The sequence below is a fragment of the Pelodiscus sinensis genome, chromosome 19, assembly GCF_052426305.1.
Source record: "Pelodiscus sinensis isolate ZL-2025 chromosome 19, ASM5242630v1, whole genome shotgun sequence".
In the NCBI taxonomy this organism is placed as follows: domain Eukaryota; kingdom Metazoa; phylum Chordata; order Testudines; family Trionychidae; genus Pelodiscus; species Pelodiscus sinensis.
The window spans coordinates 32,436,644-32,458,936 of NC_143070.1; the positions used below are offsets into that span (position 1 = coordinate 32,436,644).

Sequence of the window (22,293 nt, forward strand, 5' to 3'; positions counted from 1 at the left end):
TCCCTGCAAAACACCTCGTGAGGGTGACTGTGGATAAACCCAGCTGTGCTGTAGAGCGGCTGTTTAGTGGGGAAAGAGAGGTGCTCCCTCAGCCTCCCCGAGCAACTCACACATGTAAGAAAACTGAATTTGAGGTCTTTGCATGAGTGTCAGGATGGCTGAGTGGTCTAAAGTGCCAAACTCAAGGTTCTATCTTTCCCTTAGTTGGGTGTTCTGGTCTCCAAATGGAGCTGTGGGTTCCAATCCCACTCCTGACACATCATCTGTTTTATATCTAGCGAGGTGACCTCATTTCCCCATCTCCCCTGCCATTGTAGGAGCCCTTGCTCAGCATTTCTCTTAGGCTGCATCTACACAGCAGCGTTCCTTGGCAATAACCGTCATTATTCTGAAATAACAATGGGAGTGTCTACACAGCAATTCCATTATTCCGACGTCTGTAACGCTCCATCCCGACCAGTGGTCTGAGGAGCCAGGAGGTTTCCAGGCTTCAGACAGACAAGCCCACAGGCAAAGACAAAGCAAAGTCCCAGCCACTTCCTGCTCAGCCCAGCGGGGTCTCTGTGTGGCCCCCAGACCTTTTGTTTGCCATTGCCCAGGCGCAGGGGCCCAGATTCAGCAACACTCACAGGCCCCACAAGAGGGGGCTGGTTTGCTGCTTCACCCCACAGCCCAGCAACTAGCCCCCCAACTCCCCTTGTGCTCTGAGAGCCCCCCCCCCCGCCTCAGACTCTGTTTGCTTGAGACCCCAGAGCCCTCCCTAGGGCTGCCTGGCATGTGGGGACTCAGGTCTAGTGGTGGATTTGCAGAGTCCCACAACAGCTGCTGCCAGCGTGCGGATGTGCACGTCTGTCTGGGGTTACTGGGCACCGGCCTGATTGGGTGAGTCCCTGATTCTGTTCCTGCCAGGATGGACAAAGCAGCAGGGAGAGAGGAGCTTCAATAGCTCAGCTGGCAGAGCCAGGGGAGTGGGGACAGAGTTCTGTGGCTGGGGAGTGGGGGTTGGGGAGTGGGATGCCAGTGGAGGCAGAGAGTCCCTTGCATCTCCCTCCTCCCAGGATTCTCCCCCCCTCCCAGGGAAACCAGTGTGTGCCTGCCCTGGGGCCGACGCCCTCCCTGCGCAAGGAAACCCCATGCGCACATGCCTGCCCCAGGGCCAACCCCCCCCCCCCCATGCAGGGAAGCCCTGCGTGCACACCTGCCCCGGGACCAACCACCCTACGCACTCTGGGACCCCCCTGCGTGCCTCCCGCGGGGCTGACTCACCCCTCCTGTGCGGTGCAGGGAGCCGATGCTCCCTCCCGCAGTAAACCCGGCAGAGCAGCTAGCGCTACTTCTGGAATCACCGGAAGTGGCACTAAGCTGCAGGACTTCTGTCCATCCCCAGGAAGCCGACACTACCTCCATTTTCACTTGAGGTAAGTAGTGGGGAGCTTCTCGGGGGTGGGAGGGAAATGGGGGCGGGGCAGACAGGACGCCTCATGAGCGACTGGTTGAGGCCTTGTGAGCGACCAGTAGATCGCGATCGACCTGTTGGTGACCACGGAACTAGATGGAGTGTGCTTGTGTGAGTGAGAGTGCATGAGTGTGATGTGTCATATGCATATGATAAACATTGATTAATGTGTGTATGTTCAATAAATGTGGCGTGTTGCCTTATCCCTCTGAAAAAAATCCCGGATGCTTTTTTTAAGCATAACACAACCACAGTTAAGTTGCAGCCCTTGGCATGTGCTGTGGGAATCATTGTGCCTCCTGTGAGAGCAGAACAGAGGATTGGGGGTGGGGGGATTCGTATATTTTGGGAAAGGGTCCTGAGTCCTGGCTCCCAGCCAGGTGCCTTGGCCCCTGCACAAAGTGCATGGTGGGAATAAGAGTTGGGGCAGCAGGGAAGGGTCCAGCCCCTCAAGCAGGTGGGAGAAAAATCCTGCTTCCTCTATGCACAGGGGCAGCACTTTTCCCGTGGAGCTAATTCTGCCCCACCTGCAGCCTGTCTCCAGTAGCTCTCTGCCCCAGCATGGCTGGCTTTTGGGAAGAGTAAGTAGGGTTACTGGATCAACTTAGCCCCCTGGCTGGCTCTGCCAGTGAAAAGTGGCCTGTCCCCACCACTGGAGAATGTGGGCATCGATCCTACTACCTCTCACATGCAAAGCGAGCGCTCTACCACTTGAGCTAATTCCCCTGCTGAACAAAGTGGAGCCTTCTTGGAAGCTCTTCCCTTCTCCACACGGACGTCGGCCTTCTAGGTCAGTTAGTCGTGGGAAAGGAGAAGGCTTCAAAAAGGCCTCAAGGGCAACTCTCAGGAAGGAGACTCCCTGCAGCAAAGCCATGGGGGGGGCTCTGAGATGGCCCCTGCCCTGCAGCCTGTCCCACCTGGCCATTGTCATGGACTCTCTGTGAGGTCATCACCTCCCAACCTCCATTAGCCAATAAGCTGAGGGGCTGCAAAAAGCCCTTGTGATGTCACTGCCACACCCACCCCTGCCCTCCAGGGCTAATGTCCTGCCCCAGGCAGCCCCTTTGCATGGCTGAGCTGCTCCCAGGGGTGAAAGTGACACATTTCTTACAGGGCCTGTTCTATTGGGCACCACCCCTTGGGCGGGGGGAGGCTCAAGGCAGGAAGTTGGGGGAGGGGTTGTGATAGGACAGTACCTGTAAAAAATTAAAATGTGGCCAACTCAAGGTGGGGATTTGGGGAGTGTGTGATAGTGGTGGGGGGCTCAGGGCAGGGGTGAGGACGTGGAAGGGTGGAGAAGTCAGGGCACAGGATTAGGGATGGGGGAGGGTTGGGGCTGGGACTGTGTGTGGGTGTTGAGGGGATCAATGAGACTAGAATCTCAGCTCCCTCTGCTCTGGGCTCCCTGTGGCCCTTTAACACACAAGGGCTTTCTCTGCAGTGCGCTGGGGAGAGAAACCCCTGAGCCAGTGACACAGACTGACCTGGGCGCAGGCCAACAAGGGGGGTTTCAGTGAAGCTGCATGTGAATGGATCCATCTACTAACCCCTGCCAGCCACACGCACAGGGGGAGGGGACTTGAGCCAAGGAAGTGAAGGGGGTTAATCAGATGAACGGGAGTTTCCAATGCGGGGCTGTGGCCAAGTTGGATGAGGGGATGTCACAGGGCACTAGCACGGCAAGGGGACCCGAGAGGGCCCTGCTGCACCAAGAGACATGGCAAAGCCTGGGATTGAGCCAGGGACCTTTAAATGTTTCATCTAAGGCTCCCCACACTGAGCTACCCATAAACCCCTCTAGCTGGTTATTAACTGTCCGGGATGTCTGGCAGCCGTGTCACAAACATGATGCCGTCGTGCCCGGCCCAGGAAGGCGAGACTGGTGTTTCCTGCCACCTGCAGTTTGACTGGCTCCTCCCCCCATTCCTGCCTTAGCTCCCGGGCTGACCTGGCAGCTGAAGTGGTCGGGGGCCCAGCAGCCTGGGCAGGGAGTCGGGTGGCCAGACCCTGGTGGCAAGAGTCTTGGTGCTACTTGTTTCCCTGCCCTCTCTGGTGCCCTCACTCCTCACCCGCAGCCCCTGCTGCCTGCCTGGGTCCCTGTGCTGTGTCAGACGCTCAATGAACCCTCCTGTTTCACACGGGCTGGGCGTGGCTCTAGGCTAGGGCACAGGGCTGTGTCATTCCCTGTGGGAGCGGGAGGCCCCCGGAGCCCAGAGCGAGTGGACTCCCCAAGGGGCGCACGGTGAGAGACAGGGGGCTGGCGGCTCAGGGAGGGGCGGTCCCAGGAGGCAGAGGGCACCTGTGACTCTCGGCTGGCAGCTGACACTCTGCTCCTTGCTTCCCTCCCGCTGCTTCACCTCCCAGGGCTTCTTTCTCCTTCCCTGTCCATAGCAGGCAGCTACACAAAGGCAAGTCACCAAACCAGACACCCCTGTGGCCAGCATGGGGCTTGCATCCACGACCTGGGCGTTATCAGCATCAAGCTCTAAACAGCTGAGCCAGCAGCCCCAAATGCCCTTTCTGGGGGGGCAGGCTCCCCAGCTCACACCCCTCCTGTCACACAAAGCTTGCCAACGGGGTTGATTTTCCTCCATCTCCCCTTGGTTGCTGCTGCGCTAAAAGAAATCGTGAAACCAGCCCCGTCTCCTGTCACTGGAGAGATGGCCCTGTGCTGGGATATGAGAAAGGATCCCAGTGATGCTCCTCGCAGCCCAGGAGAAGAAGGGGGCTCTGGGTGGAAGGAAACCAAGTAAAACAGGTCCCAGTGGGCATGAGCTGGGCAACAGCTTGGTCCAGTTGAGTGAGGGGAGATTGGTCCCATGGTGTCAAGGGCAGCGCTCAGGACTCTGCTGCTGCTGGCAGGGAAGAAGCTGGGAGGGGAGGTGCTGGCAGCAAGAGATTCCGGCTGCCTCTTTGTCCTGGGTCTGCCAGCCGCCAGCCACCTTGACCAACCCTCAAACCAGCTGGACGAGCCAGCCCACGTCACAGTGAGTCGCTAGTGGCCCTGTCAGAGAAGAGCCATTGGCAGCTGCAGAGACATCCCTTCAGCTGCCAGACGTTCCTTCAGAGACGTCCCTGCTGCTGCCTGAGGCGCCTTTCTTGAAAGGGCCACTGGTGAGCTGCATTTTTTGTAGGCCAGCTAGCTCAGTTGGTTAGAGTGTGGCGCTAATAACACCAAGGTCATGGGTTCAAGCCCCATGCTGACCACAGGGATCTTCGGTTTGGTGACTTCCCTTTCTTTGGCTGCCTGCTAGGGACAAGGAAGCAGAAACAAGCAAAAATGTGAGCTTTGCAGGAAGTAGGGCAGAGATGTGGTAGGGGGAGGCTCAGCCTGCACAGCCCCAGTGGCTAAAAGGGCCTTGGCCTGGCTTCCTGTCCTCAAAAGCAGGGCAACTGATGCCCAAAATCCTGCTGCTGCAGTGGCTACCTCAAGGCACCAGCTGGGGGGCAGGCTCTGGAGCCCAAGCCACATGGGGAGACTCAATATGACCGGGAGGCCTGGAGCGTGTGTGCCCTGCACAGAGGCTGCTGCTTGGGGCCTTCTTCAGTGGCCCAGCAGCTCAAGTTCCCCTGAACCAGCTTCTCCCCCTGGAGCCACCCCTGGAGCCACCCCCCAGCGCTGCTGAGGCCCCTGACATGAGGCAGTGGGACCACGGCTTTGTCCAAGGATGGTTATGGTTGTGGAGTTTGTGAGGGAGACACCTGGGCAGCTGCAGCTTCAGGATGACAACGCTGATGACCTGTAGCTCCAGGATGAAGAGGAGGATTCTAGCAGTGTCGTAAGTGTCGTAACCCTGCCTTGGAGCCAGTTCCTGGTCTTCCTGCTTCAGGATGACAATCTGCTCCTGCAGGCAGTGCTGCCAGGTGCTAAGTTCCCAACACTGGTTCCCAACACTGGGCTGAAAAGTACAACCACTGTCGGGTGTAACTCAGTGGTAGTGTTTGAGTGCCAATTGTAGAGGTCCTTGGTTCAATGTCAAGTGCCCCCTTAAAAAGTTGATTATCCTAAGTGAAACATTTGCACCTCCAGGTGTGTCAATCATGGATTTCTATTGTACAGGGATTCTTAAAATGTCAGCAAACCCCTCGTGTGTTCTTGTGCCAATGCATGTAAACCAGGCAGACGGGTCCCTCAACTGAAACCAGTTCAAACCTGCTGGGTATCTGGTTTCTATTCCCATCAACTGAGCAAGGCTGAGATCTGAACGCCCATTGGCTGTTCTGTACAGAAGAACAAGAACCACGTCCAGCTGGAGAGGAATTGCCGTGATCAATCTTCTGGAACTTGATTCAGCCAGTCAAACTAAGACTCACTAAATCAAACCCAGAGCACACCCCCACCAGCATCCTGCTCTTCTGCTCTTTGCTCCCTTTGGCTTCCTGCTGTGGGAACAAGGCAAAGTTCAACTGAAGGAAGCCGACTCCAGGTACAGATGGAGGGATGGTAGGAAAAGCAGACACATTGGTCAGGCACCGCTGGTTTCATGCACACTCAGCCTCACCTACAGCTGGGAGGCAGTTTGCCGTGAGCTGAAAAGAAACTGGCCCACAGAACCAAGGCTCAGGATATTTCTGGGTCCAGATGTGCAAACAGCTGGCAGTCAACCTTGTTGCCCTTGTTAGGGGTGTGACCAAAACACAGGCCTCAGTGTGAGCAAGATTCAACCCTGCACAGGGAAAAACTTTTGGATTTCTAAGCCAACTCCTTAACCACTTGGCCATCATTACTGTAAGAGACTGTTCTCCTGTACTTATATGTGAACGAAAAATTTGTGACTTGCTCGTTGGCCAATTCGGATTGCTACAGGACAAAGGAATTCTCTCTTAATTCTGTGCCCTCAGGAAGGGACTGACCCAAGGAGGCCGGGCCCCCACCTGGGGTCTCCAACCCAAACTGTGAAACCCAAGGGCTTACAATCCAGACGATTAGCGTTTGCTGCAATTTTCCCTTTCCCCAGTAATTCTAAATCTCAAGGCCAACTCCACAGTCCCAGCGGCTGGGGGAGATGTGCATGTTAGAGCCTCTGCCCACTGAGCTGTAGCCTTCTGTGCCCAGGGAGTCAGACACTGCCAGGGCAGGAGGGAAATGGGGACTGGCTGCACTTTGGGAGTCAAAGGTGTTGTCTGGGACCATAGAATAGAACAGTTTTAGTAAGTGGTCTCAAGAAGGCACCATGGCTTAGTTGGCTAAAGCACCTGTCTTGGAAGCAGGAGATTCTGGGTTTAAGTCCCAGTGGTACCCTGCTGTGGCCTTTGCTCACATTTTCCTATGTCCTTCTGGGACACAGAAGAGGTCTCCCCTGGCCACACATGGAACTGCTGGTTTAGGAAAAGGCTGATTGGGGAGGCTCGTTAGGGAGAAGGAAACCAGAAACCTGGAGCAGGTGCAGAGGTGACTGGCACTGGCCAGGCAGGGCTCTGACTCCCACTGTAAGTCCCTGGGTACCACACACTGGCCAGTGAGTCCTGCTCCATGGTCGTCCCAGTGCTCTTGGTACGAGAAACATGCTTGTAACTCCCTGCTGGGAGCGTGGGCCCTACCCTGCCTGTTGTGGGAGGGGACAAACACAGGCCGGTTGACAGGGGCTCTGACACTCTAGCATCGGGGTCATCCAGCCCGTCAGACAGATTCAGACCAGGCCAGTCGGAGCCTCTCACACTCGCCAAGGGGGATTCTGCACTTGCTGCCTTGGGAGCCAGGGTCACATTGCAGAGCTCCCCCAGGGCTGTCCCACAATGCCGCCAGCCCAGCCCCAGCCACTCTACCTCCCCTCAGCAACGTGGCTGCGTTTTATCCTTCCCCTTCAGTGAGAACTGCCCATTCCTCACCGGCCCCAGCCCCTGTGGGACCTGCTTCCTTCCCCATGAGCAGTGAGCGCCAGTGCGGCTCCCTGCTGAGGCTGTGGCTGTAGGAACAAGCCTCTGGCTTTGGGAGGGAGATGAGATGTCAAGGTGTTGAGTTTCACCCTTTGGGGCAGCTGGAGGTGCCTCCTGAGAGCTGGTTTTCAGAGGGGTGTGATCAGCCCCCCCCCCCTGTGTTTCTGGCTCCTTCCAATGGCTTGAATCTGGCACCTAAAAATTGAGGAATGTGCATTTGGAAGAGAGAATTTCTGTCTCTGTTATCTTTAGTGTGCCCCAGCAGCTTAATGGACAAAGCAATGGCTTCTTAAACCAGGGATTGTGGATTCAAGTCCCACCTTGGTTGACAGTTGTGATGTTTCCTGGTAGGTGTAGAGTCTCTTTGGCTTCCTCTTTGCCATGTTACCTGTGAGATGTTTCAGCACTGGGCAAGTGTCCCCTGGAACTGCACTTTGTGCAGGGGCCGTTGGCCTTTGTGCCAAGGTGCGTAGCTGGGAGCCAGGACTCAGGACCTTTCCCCCAATCCCCTCTCTGACCCGCTGTGACTTAGTGGGGGGTAACCTGCTACCTCTCTGGCTGCTGTCTGTCATTCCACAGAGCAGACAAGTGATGAGTCATTATGCAAAGAGGGTATCCCAACTGGTTTGGCCAGCTGACCCCCATGGAGAGGAACAAAGGAACGTGGAATGCTACCCTGGCTGGGGGGCAGGGATGGAAGAGTGTGAGTTAGTTCCTGGCTGGAAAGCAGGGGAGAAGGAACTGGGGAGGGGGCTGGGATTCCCCTATCTCAAGGGGGGCACTGAGGCCTCTTAGCCCCCAGTTCCTGTAACCAGATTACATCTGTGCTATGCTGTATCCTGGAGGAGCAATAAACCACCATCAATTCCACTGGCTGGTGGAGTCTGTTTGTGCCATTCCGGGGGTGCAGGAGGCAAGGGACCCCAACGCATCCTCACACTGGTGTCAGGAACGGGATGCACTGCACCCCGTGGATGGAGCTCCCAGCGGCGAGCGACAAGGCGCAGTAGAAGCAAGAGCCCTGGAGCCAGGCGTGCTGGAGACAGAGTGAAGCAGTTCCCGGGAATCGTGGGGCGCTGCAGCACTAGACTGGTGAGTCTGCACCGAGGGGCCCAGCGGGCAGATGGCCTACGCCCGACTCTTGAAGACAGAGCTGGTGAAGCTGTGTAGAGAGAGGGGCTTGCCTGTGCAGAAAGCAACCAAGGCCCAGCTGATTGCCCAGCTGGAAGAGAATGACCAGCCACAGGGCCAGGATCTTGTCCCCAGGGGAAGCAGCCAGACCCCCCCTGAGAGTGTGTCAGGCTCAGAGAGGGGGAGGAGCGCTGGAACCCACTGGAGAGATGAGAGAGCATCTCCCGGGAGGCCTGCAAGCCGTAGCCCATCTAGGGCAGGAGCCAGCCCAGCGGAGCTGCGGCGGCTGGAGATCCAGCTGTGGATAAAGGAATTGGAAGTAGAGGACCGAGAGAGGAACTGCCAGGACCGATAGAGGGAGCGCCAAGATTGAGAAAGGGACTGCCAGGACGGAGAGAGGCAGCGACAGCATGAGCTGGCCATGGCAGAGAGGAGAACCGGCGGGGCACCGGCTGCGCCAAGTGCGGATGGGCCCCAGGGTCCCAGGACTGCCAGGCGCTTGGAGAGGCTCGTGGTGGCCCAATTGAAGGACCTGGGTGACATAGACGGGTTCCTCAGCTCCTTTGAGAGGGCCTGTGGACTGCAACGGGTTCCCCCAGCTGACTGGCTGCAGGAGCTAGTCCCCGCACTGAGCCAGGAAGCGGCCGGAGTGCTCAGTCAGCTGGAGGACCTACAGCCAGGGGATTACAACCGAGTCAAGGAGGCCCTGCTGCACAAGTTCGGGCTGACCCCCGAGATGTACAGGAAGAAGTTCCGGGGGGTACAGAAAGGACCACGGGAGACCTATGTGGATTTGGCCTCCCGCCTGTCACAATACGGCCTCAAGTGGGTGTCTGGAGTCAGAGCCCAGACCGCAGAGGAGCTGCTCAAGCTGGTCCTGATGGAGAGGTTCTATGAAGTATGCCCACCCAAACTGAGGCCGTGGGCATCAAGGACCGGAGACCAGAGAACCCCCAGGAGGCCGGGAGGCTGGCGGATGAGTTCACGGAGAGCCGGTCCGTGTGTGAACGGGAGTCCCGGAGAGAAAGGGAATCGCGCAGAGACCGGATCTCAGCTGAGCGATGGAGAGAGTCAACTACGAGGCGAACCCAAGGAACAGGTCGTCTGTGCCCCAGAGAACCAGCCAGGGCCTGGACAGAGACAGCCCAAAGCCTAACTTGCCATTGCTGTGGGCAAAAAGGCCACTAGAGGGCTCAGTGCACCAGGTCCCAGGACCTGGGACTTTCCAGGGTTAACTGGCGGGGGCGGGAGGAAGGGCAGGCTGCCCCAGAGGCAGGGGCTGGCAGGCAAACCTCAGCTCAGAGAGAGGGGAAGGATGCTCAGTGCACCTCCCCTGGGAGGTCTGATTCTCAGGAGGCGGATTTCTCCGTGTACTGGGTGGGGGCAGGACGGCCTCTGCGGAGCGAGTGCCTCGTACCCCTGGAGGTGGATGGTAGGAAGGTGACGGGTTTCTGGGACACGGGGGCGGAGGTGATGCTGGCCCGATCCGATATAGTGGCCCCAGAGTGGATACTACCCCACACGCAGCTGACCCTGAAGGGCATAGACGGGTCCCTGTTTAAGGTGCCTGTAGCCCGGGTGCATCTGAAATGGGGGGCCAAGGAAGGTGTCAAGGAAGTGGGGGTGCACCCGCACTTGCCCCCCGACGTGCTGATGGGGAATGACCTAGAGGAGTGGCCCCGTGAATCCCAGCGGGCTCTAACCACCGCCCAGAGCCAGAACCAGTGGGGGGCTAGCAACCTGGGTCCAGGGAAGGACTCCCGGCAGAGTCCTCAGGGTCCCATCCCAGTGGACACGGGGTCCAGCAAAGCGGGGACTCCGGACCTAGGCAAAGGTGGAGAACAGGTCCCGATCCCTGCCTCAGTGGCTGAATTCCAGGCTGAGGTGCAGGCAGACCCCTCCTTGCAGAGGCTGAGGGACCGGGCTGGACTCTGTGCAGCTCAGCCCCAGGGGAGAGGTGGCCAGCAGAGATTCCTGCGGGAGCGTGGGTTCCTGTTCCGGGAATGGCTTCCCCCCAGGGGAAGAAGCTGGTCGTCCCCCGAAAGTATGGACTCAAGCTGCTGTATTTGGCCCACGACATCCCCGTGGTGGGCCACCGGGGGATCCAGAGCACCCAGCTGAGGCTGCTCCAACACTTCTATTGGCCAGGAATATTTACAGCCGTGCAGTGGTACTGCTGGTCCTGTGACTCCTGCCAGAGGGGTGGGAAGGCCCAAGACAGTAGGAAAGTGGCTTGGGGGTCTCTACCCCAGATAGAGGAGCCTCTGGGCTTGCTGAGAGAGTTATGGGATGGAAAGACCCCCCTAGATGGAGCATCGGGTGTGGAAGCCGCCCTGGCTGTCCAGAGAAGGTTCGCTGGGCTCATGGCCCCAGCCCGAGAGACCCTGGCCAGAGATCAAGGCCAGCGGAAGAGCGGGTGTGACCCCCAAGGACAGGCCTGTGACAGTCGCCCTGGAGAGGTGCAGCGAGTGGACAGAAGGAAGTCAATTCATGTGGGGCCTCGCCGCGGCCGGCCCGAGTCAAGGGGAGCACCCATGTCCCCAGGGCGGGTTCCCACGCAGAGGACCCGAACTTCCCTAGGTCACAAGTGGAGTGACCCTGCTCAGTTCGCTCTCGGAGGGGGTAGAACTGTGACGTAGTGGGGGGTAACCTGCTAACTCTCTGGCTGCTGTTTGTAGCACCACCGAGCAGACAAGCGATGAGTCACTATGCAAAGAGGGTATCCCAACTGGTTTGGCCAGCTGACCCCCATGGAGAGGAACAAAGGAACGTGAAATGCTACCCTGGCTGGGGGGCAGGGCTGGAGGAGAGTGAGTTAGTTCCTGGCCGGAAAGCAGGGGAGAAGGAACTGGGGAGGGGGCTGGGATTCACCTATCTCAAGGGGGGAACTGAGGCCTCTTAGCCCCCAGTTCCTGTAACCAGATTACATCTGTGCTATGCTGTATCCTGGAGGAGCAATAAACCACCATCAATTCCACTGGCTGGTGGAGTCTGTTTGTGCCATCTCAGGGTGCAGGAGATAGGGGACCCCCAATGTACCATCACACCCGCTCACACTGTCTGGCTGCCTCCAGCACAGGCTGAGCTCAGGAGTCAGGTGGGTGACCTGCCCTGCAGCTGTGATGGAATCAGGCCCTTCCCGCCCACCTGCTCGGTCTGGAGATGGAGCTCCAGTGGCCTCAGACACCCAGTGAGAGGAACAAAACTCTCTTCATTGAACCGCGGGGCATGGCATCCGAAGCAACGGAACCTTGTAACAACCACCTGAGTCTTAGGAAGTCCCACTGAGATTTGAACTCAGATTGCAGGATTCAGAGCCCTGAGTGCTGCCCCTTACACCATAGGACCTGTGGTGTGAAAGTGCAGTGGGCACCTCTGACTCTCAGCTCTCAGGCTGGCCTCTCCTCTCCTGGCTCCCTCCAGGTGCTTCATTTCCCAGGACTCCCTGTAAGAAATGTGTCACTTTCACCCCTGGGAGCAGCTCAGCCATGCAAAGGGGCTGCCTGGGGCAGGACATTAGCCCTGGAGGGCAGGGGTGGGTGTGGCAGTGACATCACAAGGGCTTTTTGCAGCCCCTCAGCTTATTGGCTAAAGGAGGTTGGGAGGTGATGACCTCACAGAGAGTCCATGACAATGGCCAGGTGGGACAGGCTGCAGGGCAGGGGCCATGTCAGAGGCCCCCCCATGGCTTTGCTGCAGGGAGTCTCCTTGAGAGTTGCCCTTGAGGCCTTTTCGGAGCCTTCTCCTTTCCTACGACTAATTGACCTAGATGACAGACGTCGCTGTGGAGAAGGGAAGTGCCTCCAAGAAGGCCTCTGTAAATGCAGCGGGGGAATTAGCTCAAGTGGTAGAGCGCTTGCTTAGCATGCGAGAGGCAGTGGGATCGATGCCCACATTCTCCAGCTGCAGCTCAGCTCTTATCCCTTATTTTCACTGTCAGGGGCTCAGTGACCCCCTCCCTCTTCCTACCTGCTCTCCCAAAAGAGACAGACCTGGCTCCCCTTTCTTTGCCCCCAGCAATTGCCATGCTGCAAAGCAGAGAGTGGAGATATCAGGCTCTGTGGTGCAATGGAAAGCAAGTTGGACTTTTAAGCTGCAACAAAATACAGGACTATGTAGCACTTTAAAGACTAACAAGATGGTTTATTAGATGATGAGCTTTCGTGGGCCAGACCCGCTTCCTCAGATCAAATAGTGGAAGAAAATTGTCACAACCATATATATCAAAGGATACAATTAAAAAAACCCAACACATATGAAAAGGACAAATCAAATTTCAGAACAGAACGGAGATGCGGGGGAGGGGGGAAGGTAAATGTCTGTGAGCTAATGATATTAGAGGTGATAATTGGGGAAGCTATCTTTGTAATGGGTAAGATAACTAGAGTCTTTGTTAGGACCCCGCCGTAAAGTGTCGAATTTTAGCATGAATAACAGTTCAGAGGATTCCCTTGAAAGTGCAGTTTTAAAAGGCTTTTGAAGCAGGATGCAGGTAATTAAGTCATTGAGATAATGTCCTTTCTGAGTTAAAATGGCAAGAAACTGGTTTTTTTCTGTATTTTGTTTCAGCTACCCTAGACTAACATGGCTACTTTTCTAGCACTATTTTAAGCTGCAGTGATTCATGTGAGCCCAGCTAGACATTCAAAGTTTGTGGGTTCAAGTCCCACGAGTGTCACTTTAGCTGCTTTCTCATTTCCAGGGCGCAGCTTTTACAGAACAGGCAATCCTTAGGGTGAAACTGGGGTGGGCTTGAGTCCAGACAGTTCCCAGCAGACCCCAGTGAGGATGGAGGGAAGGGCTGGTTCTTGCGGTTGGGGCTGGGCGTTGTTCTGAAAGGCTTCAGGTGCCATTAGATCCTTTTATCCTTCCCTGTCTCCTACCAGTGCTGAGCAACACTCAGGCTACGTCTGCCCTACACTGCTCTTCTGGGAAAAGCTACGCAAATTTCCAAACCCAATTTGTGCAGCTTTTTCTGGGGGGGAAGAGGCTTTTCTGGCATTTGGCAAGTCACATAAGGGAGGCAGCAGGCAGAGGCAGCCCAAGGCACCAGCCTCCCAGGGGAGGCCAAGGCACAAGCAGCTGCCCAGCCTAATTTATCTGGCTTCCCCAGGTTGGCACCCAGGGGCATTATCAACTGACCTTACACCCCCCCCCCCGCGCCACATGAGCATTGGGCTCATCAACAGGCTGGTCAGCAGCAGCTGCAGTTACCTGGGCACCGCATTAAGAGAAAACCCTGTGTTTCCACCTGGTTTTGAACCAGGGACCTTTTGCGTGTTAGGCAAACATGATAACCACTACACCACAGAAATACATTTCAAGGGCTGGAACTTGGCTGACTGTTCTGTTCCTGGCTCTTTCTAACACCCTGCCCTGCAGGGGAGGGGGATGCTCCTTGTGAACACTCCACCTCTTGTTCTCAGGGAAGAGCCTAATTTCCTCACCAGCCCCTTGAGATTTGTAGCTCAAAGCTGGAGCTGCTGTGGAAGGAGGTGAAGCTACAGAAGCTGACGGGGGACAATCAGCAGGCGGAGGGTTATTTTTTCTCCCCTCTGGGCTGATGTGGCTAGAACTGAGGAGAAGAAAATCCTTTTCCCTTATCCTCAGAAGATGGAAATTGCAGTTGGTTCTCTCTTTGGTTCTACTAAAGCTGGACCCCAGGACTAGACTTTTTCTTTCTAAAACCCTGGTGAAAACTGAGAGCCAATTGCTCACAGGCTGAGAATGAGAGTTAAGGAAGGGCATTGCACAGCATGGGGCTTGAACCCATGACCCTGAGATTAAGAATCTCATGCTCTACCAACTGAGCTAGCCAGGCTGCACGGGAAAAGTTTCCTAATATCCCATCTCAGGGTAACAGGAGCCAAGTGTTCTCCACTGCCTGACTCAAGGCTCTTTCTTGCCCCTAATGGGGGGTTCTGGTCTGTGGAGAGGTTTGAACTCGAACCCCACTCCCGACACACCCACTTCTTTCCCCACAAGGAACGGCCCCATTTCCATCTCTCCAGGGACAGGAGAAGGGCTCTGGCCTGTTCTCTGCAAAATGCTCAGCCTGTTTCATTTTCTGTAGGAACGAGTGGGATCCATGCGCCCTGTTCCCCAGTGAGAGGTGTGTGTCCTCTTCCCCCCTTTTCACAGACACAGCAGGCCAGGGGGCTATGAGCCTCCAGAGGCCCCTTCCTACCTGGCCTCCCACAAAGCTGGGGTGAAAAGCTGCTAGACCCCAGCCCTCCTGGGCCAAGCCATGGCAGAGGTAGCAGGATTCACTCCCGTCTTCTCCTGCCTGTGCCCTGGTGCTGAGGGGCCTGCCCCTTTCCTGCTGCCCCAACACTTATTCCCACAATGCACTTTGTGCAGGGGCCATTGGTCTTTCTGCCAAGGTGCGTGGCTGGGAGCCAGGACTCAGGACCCTTCCTAAAATATACAAATCCCCCGTCCCTCCCAGGGGCCAGGTGAGTGACTTGCCTTGCATATGTGACAGCATCAGACCCCTCCCACCCGTCTGCTCAGTGTGCAGACCAAGCCCAAGGGGAGCACCTGGGTTGTGTGTTACACAAAAGCCTCTTGTTCCCTGCCCAGTTCCCAACATTGGCTGCTGATGCTAATTTCCATGGCGGTGTAGCTCAGTGGTAGAGTCTTTGACTGCAGATCAACTGGTCCTTATCTCAACTCTAAGTGCCCCCTTGGAAAAAATTCCTTCTAGTGTAAACATTTTCCTTTCCAGTTCCATCACACTCTGGCTTTACATTGCTTGAGGTTCTTGACATTAATAAGAACCCTTAATGCAGAGCTACTCAACTTTGGGATCCCTGGCAGCCATAATCAAAGGCATTTAACCAGGATGGACAGGGCAGGTGTCCCTAGCTGGTGTATTCCAGAAGCTGGGAATGGGTGACGGGAGGGATCATTTAATAACTGTCTGTCCTGAGGATTCCCTCGGGACAATGAAATTGGCTGCTGTTGTGAGACAGGATCCTGGGCTAGTTGGGCAACTGGCATGGCCCAGTCTGGCTGCTTTGATGTTCTGTTTGGTTTCTGTTCTTGTCCCCTCTGGGCAAGGGAGAAGGGACCCCTCATCCTGCGAAAGGCTAGTGCAGGTGAGCAAAGAAGGATGTGTCCTGTGTCCTATATTGTATTATTGTAGTAATAAACCTTTAGATGTTAGATGCTAAAGGATTGGCTCAGCGTGATTTGTGGGTAAGATCCAGAGGGGAAATTGACCAGGATTCTGGCTTAGAGGTGAGTTCAAGGGGAAACCTCACAAAGGAGATTCCAGGCAGCCAGGACATGGGGGTCTCTGAGGTTTCTCTGTGAGGTCACTGCTTCCCAGCCAATGAGCTGAGGTGCTGTAAAAGTTCCTTGTGATGTCACTGCTGCCTGGCAGGCTCATGTCCTGCCCCTGGGCAGCCCCTTGGCATGTGTGAGCTGCTCTCCCTGCCCCCCTCACTCAGAGCTGGTTCTGGGGCTCACGCAGGGAACATCAGAGGCTGCTCAGGGGGCCACATTGCTAGGCCAGGGACCCTCCCGTGGGGCTGTGAGTGTTGCTGTCCCTGCTGTATAGACACGGCCATAGAGTCTCAGGAGGCTGCAGTGGTGGGAGACACTTCCCTGGTTTCGGGAGGGAGACAAGATGTCAAGGCCCATGATTTCGAGCCAGCTACAGATACCCACGAGGAGCAACGGTAGTTCGAACTAGGAACGGGGTTCGAACGAGTGGGGATTTAAAAATGGCGGCGCCCCGCTTATGCAAATAAAATTCAAATCCCGGGCTTCATTTGCAATTGCAGTATGCCTACATTACCCCGCTAGTTTGAACTAGCGGGGTAGTGTAGACATACCCTGGCTTCTTCAAAGGGGCTTCATTAGGAGCTAAAAGTTGAAGAAGGGACATTTAGAAGGGTGAATTTCTTTCCCTGGCAGAGTTTTCTGTGTGCCCCAGTGGCCTAATGGACAAGGCACTGGCCTCCTAAGCCAGGGATTGTGGGTTCAAGTCCTGTCTGGGGTGACAGTTTCTCTCACTGACGAAGAGTTTACTCTCCTCTGCTCTCTGAAACAGTTAGCAAGGATGCTGCACAGTTGCTGTCTTACTCACTGTTCCAGGAACAGACTGAGTTTTGCCCTGGGCACCAATATTAAGGGTGTGTGCACCTGTTTGTGTGTGAGCCCCCCTGGCACCCATTGGCTCCTGCTGAGGGGTGGAGGGTCCCCTGGTCCCATAGCTCCTCCGGGGGAAGGGTGGAGGGACCCCTGGTCTGGTATTTCCTACTGGGGAGCGTTGGAGGGACCCCAAGCCCTATAGCGGGTCAGAGTCCTGCCTGGCAGGATACAGTTTCAGTTTTTCCCTGGTGGATGCTCCAGACATGAGGGATGCCAGCGCACTGGCCCAGCCTGGGCCTGCAGTGATGGTTTTTACACATGCAGGGAAATTCCCCGGCTTCTCCCCCTCACAGAGCTGCTGCCTCTCCAAGAGGCGGATGAACTGCAGGTGCGGGACAGCTCCCTGCCAGCAGGGACAGCAGCCAAGGCACCAAATATCGCTGGGTCTGCAGCCAGTGTTGGGAACTGGCAGGGAACAGGAGGCTTTTGAGTCACACACGTCTCAGGTAGGACTGTGACTGTTCCAAGCAAGGAATGTGTCTTGGGGCTAGTTTAGTGACACCCCAAGGCCGTGTCTACACAATGGCTGTGTCTAGATTTCATCCCTTTTCTGTAAAAGGTGGGGGAATTAGCTCAAGTGGTAGAGCGCTTGCTTTGCATGTAAGAAGCAGTGGGATCAACACCCACATTCTCCAGTGATAGAGATTTGCTTTTTCCTTGTTTTACAGGCAGAGACAACAAGGGGGCTAAGTGCTTCTAGGGGTGTCTTTGCAAAAGGCAGGGGGCTGGTTTCTGCAGTGCAGTGGGTGTCACATTTGCCGGGCATAGAAAAGTTCCCTGGCTAAAAGCCAGACAGGCAAAGTCCTGCCTGTAACACCCAGAGGAGGGGATTCACTTGCCTGGGGAGAGCAGGAACACACCAGCACTTGGCTGCCAGCTGTTTGCACATCTGGACACAGAAGTATCCTGAGCCTTGGTTCTACCAGCCAGTTTCTTTTCAATTCACTGCAAACTGCGTCCCAGCTGTAGGTGACGCTGAATTCACCTGCCTGGGGAGGGTGGGAACAGACCAGCACTTGGGAGCTTGGCTGCCAGCTGCTTAGCACATCTGGACACAGAAGAATCCCAAGACTTGGTTCTGCCAGGCTCCAGTTTCCCCTCTTCTGTTTCTTTTCAGCTCCCTGCAAACTGCCTCCCAGCTGTGGGTGAGGCTGAGTGTGTGTGAAACCAGCTGCACTTTGGATGATTTTGTTAATTGTTTAAAAAGCCTCAGGCACCTCTTCTGCCTGGGGAGGTGTCTGGAATAGACGCCTAGTGTGACATCCCCCTGGGGTTTTACCCCTTTAACCTCACCCAGAGACTCCTGACAAGTCTCCTGTGTCCATCTCCACCTCAGGGCAAGTGTTCGCATGTTTCATATCGAAGGAAACTCCTCCTCCCTTTTTCCTGCCAGTCCTTCCCGAGCAAGCTCTACCCTTCTGTGCCAATATACCAATAAAGTGTATTATCCCACCACGTCCCTGTGATACCAACTTCTTCCTGCTTATCACCCATGGTCCTGTGTGTCTGTACCAGCATCTAAGGCACAGATTAGATTTTGCTTCCTAGTGGTCCCTTGTCCCTCCTTTATCTCTGCAGTTACAACCCCTGCTCCCTCCCATTTCTGGCCCATCTCCCAGGTGTCCATGTTGTTCACTTACCTCTGGGCTTTGGGCACCTGCCCCCATCAAACCTAGTTTAAAGCCTCCTCACTAGGTTAGCCAGTCTGCACCCAAATACTCTTCCCTTCCTCGACAGGTGAACCCCGTCCCTGCTGAGCAGCCCTTCCTGCCACAGCATCCCATTGGCAAGGAAGCCAAAGCCCCCTGCCCACGGAGCTGTAGCTTTCGGTGCCCAGGAGGCCAGACACCGCCTGGGTTCGATGGCTGGAGGGAAGTGGGGAACGGCTGCACTTTGGGAGTCAAAAGTGTTGTCTGGAAACATAAAGAGCCATTTTAAAGACACTTTTGAGGAGGCCTGTGAAAGGCTACTGTAGGTGAGCAAAAAGGCATCTTCATGTGTCCCTGATGGGCTAGTGGCTAGGATTCAGCACTTTTACTGCTGTGGCCTGGGTTTGATTCCCAGGCAGGGAAACCAGCCTTATCTGTATTCATGAAATCTGCCAAGTCTTTGCCCTTTTCCATCACAGGGAGGGCCAGTGGGCTGAGGGAAGGGAGGGGCTGGGGTGCCAGAGGCAGGCTCTGACTGGGAGACACTCCCAGCAGCCAAGCACATTTCTCAGGCAGCTCCTTCCCTGCGCAGGGGGTACAGGTCATACCCCTGGGTGAATAAGAGCTTGTGGGGACTGGCCAGGGCTTCAAGCAGGCAGCTCCCATTGGCCACAAACAAGCCTGGAGCAGGGACCAGGCATGAAGCCTTTTCCTCTACAGCTGAGAGACACAAAGGGCCCAGCAGCCCCTTCTCTCAGCTGTGCGTGGGGGCAGGGCGAGCAGGGAATCTGCCTGAGGCTTCTTGCTGCCATGTTGGGTGTCTTGATGGGCTGGATCCAGCCCGCTGGCCTGTATTTCCCAGGTCTGGCTTAGAGGGAACCTTGGCTCTGGGCTGTGGGGGAGGGGTGCTGTGGAAAGGCCAGTCTCGCCTTCCTGGGCAGGGCATGACGACATGCGGCAAAACATCCTGGACAGAGAATTACAGGCCACACAAGATTCTTAACACAGCCAAAGTAGCTCAGTGGGGAGAGCATTAGACTGAAGATCTAAAGGTCCCTGGTTCAATTCCAGGCTTTGGTATGCTCCAATAGGGGCTAATTACTTCAAGTTGATGGTTTTGCTTAGAGCTGTTATCACAACCTGCACTGCAGGAGAAAAGGGGAGCTGAGCTGCATCCTGGGGCTCTTCCTGCTTTCTCTTGGCCCTGGGTCTCTATCCTGCCACAGGGCAGGTACAAGGGCTACAGTTGGGGGGAATCAGGTGACACAACAAAAAACACTCCCTGTTGGCCTGGCTGGAACATGGCACCACATGAGCATGTTGTTAACACCCATGTCTCCCCCCCTCAGGACCACTAGAGACATCCAGCAGCTCTGTCCTTGCACCCTGGGGCTGTCTGTCTGGGCCATGCACTCACACACACTGGCCCCTTCCTTTCTAGGACAGGGCTCCTGTTGTTCCTTGCTTTACTCAGCCTGGGAGTTGGGCTTATCCCAAGCAGCAGGGGCTGTGTTTACCTGGGGAGCCACAAATAGCAGCAGAACCCCATGTTCCCACTTTCTGCTTGGCTTTGAACCAGGAGCCTTTTGCACATTAAGCAAACACAATAACCACTACCCCACAGAAACATACTTGTCAGTTTTTTTCAGTACATAAACTTGGACAAATATTCTGTTACTAATTCTTTGCCCAAGGCAGAGCAAGAGCAGGGAATAAGACCCCCCCCCCCAATACTTCTCTAGACCCTTTGCTCCCAACACGGGGGGTGGGGGTGGGGCTGTGTGCCTCGGGAGGAGTGACCCACATCATATCCCCAACATTTCTGCCCTTCATGGATGGACCTTTGGGGGCAGGCCCAGACGCTCCATCCTCTCACTCAACTCCTATCACACACTGGAGCAGGGCAGCCCCCAGGGGTAGGGCTGAGCCATGGGGTGCTGGGCAAGGGGCAGAGGCTGCAGGAGCTGAGCATTTTCCTAGAGCTCAGGGACCCATAAGGAGGCACCATGCTCTGTGTCTCTCTCGGAAGGCGCAGCAAGGGATTGACTGGGGACAGGGAGAGTGGCCCAGGGGTTGTACAGCTTGTTGCCCTTGTTAGGGCGTGGCCAAAACACAGGCCTCGCTGTGAGCAGGATTTGAACCTGTGCAAGGAAACCCTATTGGATTTCAAGTCCAGCGCCTTAACCACTCAGCTGTGAAGTCAGTGATGCCCCAGGATCAGGGACAGTGGTAAATAATCCCAGTGCCCATGCCTGACCTCACCCGCCCCACAGAATTCACACAGCAAAAATGGCTCCAGAACAGGGCAAGCTTGGGGGCTCATTGCTGGGCCCTTTGGTGAAGCATTAAACCAGCCCCCTCCTGCGGGGCCTGTGAGTGTTGCTGTCCCTGCTGTACAGACAGGGCCATGGAGACAGTGAGAGGTTTACTGAATGGGCCAAGGTCGCCCAGCGAGTTAGAGCCCAGCTCTGCCCCCAGCGTCCTGCCCCACCCACCGACGTGCTGACTCCCTCGCTGCCAGGGGGCTGTTTTCATTGGCCTCTTTTGCTTTCTTTTCTGCTGGGAGACATTGGGACAGTTGGCCAGGGCGTCCCGCAGTTGCCATCTCCCTCTGTGCAGGTGCTGTCCAGAGCCCCGACTAGCAAACGCTGACACTGCTGTTAGGTCCAGACCAGAGGGGAGTGTTTAAGGGTTATTTCGGAAGAAGGGTTTTCTCCCCAAATAACTGCATCTAAACGGTGTTTTTTATTTCATAATAAAGTATTTTGAAACAGCACCCGGACGCGATTATGCAAATGTAGCGCGGGATATTTAAATCCTGGTTTCATTTACAATTTTGAATGTCTCCATTTGCTTCCCTCTCCTGAAGGAGACTGCAAGTGTCGACATGTCCTGGGTGTTGCAACCTCCCAGCACTCACCTGATGTTCCCTCCCCGCTGCCTGAAGACGTTTGGGAGTCCTCCTGCGTCCCCTGGAGCTGCAGGACATCAGCGTTGTCATCCTGCAGCTGCAGCCGCTGCTTCCCAGGGGTCTCCATCCCAGACTCCACAGCTATCCCTGGAGACAGGGGCTCCCCACACCCCGGGATTCGGTCCAGTTCCTCACAGTATGCACAGTGCTGCGGTGCTTCCCCAGAGCGGGACCTGCCCTCACGGGCCCTCACATACCCCTCCCGCAATTCGTTGACCTTGGGTCTGACTTGGTCTAGGATGCAGGAGGGGGGAGGTGGCCTTTCTCTGCAAGGCCATCAGCCATTGGGCCATATGTTAGATAATTTCATGGAGGTTAGGTCCATAAAAGGCTAGTAGCCAGGGGTTGAAATGGCGTCCCTGGCCTCTGTTTGTCAGAGGCTGGAGACGGATGGCAGGAGACAAATCGCTTGATCGTTGTCTTCGGTCCACCCCCTCCGGGGCACCTGGTGCTGGCCACTGTCGGCAGACAGGACACTGGGCTAGATGGACCTTTGGTCTGACCCAGTACGGCCGTTCTGATGTTCATATGTTCACAAATGTCCACTTTCCTCCTCCTGGACTGCCGGGCCTGCAGAGACTCCCCCTCTGATCACAGCTCCAAGAGGGTCTTTATCTCTGGCCCAGACACTGACAGTGCCCAGTGTTTCTGTCCCTTGCTTGGTCCTGTGACCAGGGCCAGATTAAGGCCTGGGCTTGCCGGGCAGCCGCCCTTTATAGCTGCCATCAGGCATCGTGTGCCTGGCTCTTGGATTGCGGGCTGCAGTAGCTCCCAGCAGCCACCCTGCGGCAGCTGCCCGGGGCGGGGGCCACGTGAACCCCTGCAGCGCTGGCCAGCAGCGCCCTCCCCCCATGGCTGCGGGGCCCTGAATGGCCAAGCTCAGCCTGCCCCAGGTGCCCTAAGGCTGCCCACCAGCAGCGGTAGCCGGGCTGGGCCAGGCACGTGCATCCTGCCACCACCAGCTACATGCATGCGCCCTCCTCCAACCCGGGGCGCAATTGAACTGTCAGCCTGGGGCACCGGAATGGCTCGGTCCGGCCCTGCCTGTG

At 56.1% G+C, this 22,293-nt stretch overlaps 1 protein-coding gene and 5 non-coding genes across 6 annotated transcripts in view; 4 read left to right on the forward strand and 2 right to left on the reverse strand.

The window, feature by feature from the left end:
* Window positions 1–22,293, forward strand: part of LOC149523058 (uncharacterized) — a 224,171-nt gene that overhangs the window by 136,318 nt on the left and 65,560 nt on the right.
* On the forward strand, window positions 6,625–6,698 carry TRNAT-UGU (transfer RNA threonine (anticodon UGU)). Its single transcript has one exon. It is a non-coding gene; the product is annotated as a tRNA-Pro (tRNA).
* TRNAV-AAC (transfer RNA valine (anticodon AAC)) lies at window positions 13,707–13,779 on the reverse strand. The gene has a single exon. It is a non-coding gene; the product is annotated as a tRNA-Val (tRNA).
* On the reverse strand, window positions 14,213–14,285 carry TRNAK-CUU (transfer RNA lysine (anticodon CUU)). The gene has a single exon. It is a non-coding gene; the product is annotated as a tRNA-Lys (tRNA).
* TRNAR-CCU (transfer RNA arginine (anticodon CCU)) lies at window positions 16,400–16,472 on the forward strand. The gene has a single exon. It is a non-coding gene; the product is annotated as a tRNA-Arg (tRNA).
* TRNAF-GAA (transfer RNA phenylalanine (anticodon GAA)) lies at window positions 19,281–19,353 on the forward strand. The gene has a single exon. It is a non-coding gene; the product is annotated as a tRNA-Phe (tRNA).